Genomic DNA, 2,272 nt, shown 5'->3' on the forward strand with positions numbered 1-2,272 from the left:
ATCCATTTTGGAAGAAGTGCAGCCAGAGTGCTCCTTGGAGGCCAAGGATGGCCAAACTTCGTCTCTCATACTTCAGACGTATTGCCAAGAGGGACCAGTCACTGGAGAAGGATATCATGTTTGGTAAGGTGGAGTGACAGAGAAAAAGAGGAAGACCTCCAACGAGATGGATTAGCCAAGTGGCAGCACCGATGGACTTAAGTGTGGCAATAGTAGTGAGGTTGGCCCAGGATCGGGCAGTGTTTCCTTCTGCTGTGCAAAAAGGTCGTTATGAGTCAGTACCGACTTGATGGCACCTAACAACAACAACAATAAATGCTGCCAGATTTTGAACATTTACTGTTTTTGAAATCTAGCATTTCTCTTCTGGATTTCTATTTGTTGTTTTTGTACAGTTTCTAAGTTTTCATTAAGTTTTTTAGTTTCTTCTTATAGTGTTTTCCTGAATTCTCTAATAAGTGTTGTCCGTTTTTCTTTGATTTCATCTGCAACTTTCTTGACCATTCCCTTAATCCACTGAAGGTACTTAAATATCATTCTTTTGAATTCCTTATCAGGTAGTTCCCAGACCATTTCTGGTATTATATTTTCTGACTCTGTATTTTGGTCATTTGTTTGAGCCACTCAGTCTTATTTCTGCATGTTAGCTAAAATTATCTGCTGTGTCTGAGACATTGTGGTGTCATTACACTTATATTTAATTGATGATTGTTTGTTGGTATGTTCTTGGACACTCACCACCTATCTCCTGATGGCTGTGATAGGCACTAGAAATGTGTATGAAGTTCTCTGTTCATTGTTTGTGTAATGTAGTTCAGGGCTAATTTAATGCTGGCTGCTAATTATAATTGATCAGGTGGTATTGGAGTGAGTAGTGGCCTTTGTCCAGTGAGTGAAGCCATGGGAGGCATTTATGTGGCTGGGTCTTGTGGGCACAATTGCTACACCTGTGCCTCTAGGCATCGAGTCCATTGATAGCTGCCCACAAAAACTCAAGATGGCTGGGCCAGGCTGGCCAACAATTCACTCATCACTGCTCCTGCTCAGCTTCCTCTCCTATTTGTGGTTCCATCATGACATCTCCTCTTTCTCTCTTTAGCCCTCTTACTTCCCTCTTAGTAGACCCCTTGTGATTACATTAAGTCCCTCAGCATGATCCAAGATACTTTCCCCATGTCAAAATCCTTAACTTAGTCATACCTGGTAAATCTTTTTTGTGGCACTATAGGATAAGCACTGAACTGCTAACCTTAAAGTCAGCGGTTCAAACCCACCAGCTTCTCCTTAGAAACCATATACAGGATTGTTAAAAATTGGACCAGACTTCATGGCACTTAAAAGCAACAACATATACGTAGTTGAAATTCACAAAGGGAAAGTGAGAATAGAACAGAATAAACTCTTTAGAAATATTAGATGAAAAATTTCCAAATCTGAATTTTTAAAAAACCACCAGGAACTCAGAAATTCAAGAAGTGCAAAGCCAAACCAAATTAAATAATTTTTTTAAAAACCCCACACCTAGGCAAGTAATAGCCAAATAGTTAAAACCAAGGGTAAGGAGAAAATATAAAAAGCAGTCAGACACAAAGGACAAAGCATGCACAGGGAAGCAATAATAATAATAATGGCTGACTTTTCAATAGAGCTAATGCAAAGTAAAAACACAAGGAAATGGGATCTTTAAAGTCTTTAAAAAAAAAAAAAAGCAGACAAACCAATAAAAAATCCTATCAGCCTAGATTTCTATATCCAGTAAAAATATCTTTCAAAATTAAAGGCACAATAAATGCATTTCCAGGTAAATAAGAGCACAGAGAATATGCTACCTGCAGATCTTCTCTACAGGAAATACTAAAAGAAGTTCTTCAAATTTAAAGAATAAAATTTCAGAAGAAAAGTTGAATCTCCAAAAAGGGATCAAAACCACTGTATATTTAAATATGTTGGTCAATGTAAAAGACTATATTTTCTTTCATTTCTTAAATTTGTTAAAAGTCAAGTGACTATTTAAAGCAATAATAATAATAATGTACTGTGGGTTTTATGTTAATTCAAAGTAAACTGATAAGTTTAAAATACATATCAGTGATAGTAATTGTTTTAAAAAATAATTAACCCCCCAAAAAAGACAGGAAAAAGAAATATAAAGGAAGAATAAAATGACAAATAGAAAACAAATAGCAAATTGATACACATAAACATGTGCTAAGTTGGATAACACAGAAGGCAGTTAAAAAGAAAAGGAAGGAAAAAAAAAAACACATGGAAA

Source organism: Chrysochloris asiatica, unplaced genomic scaffold (genome assembly GCF_000296735.1).
Source record: "Chrysochloris asiatica unplaced genomic scaffold, ChrAsi1.0 scaffold00213, whole genome shotgun sequence".
Lineage (NCBI taxonomy): Eukaryota > Metazoa > Chordata > Mammalia > Afrosoricida > Chrysochloridae > Chrysochloris > Chrysochloris asiatica.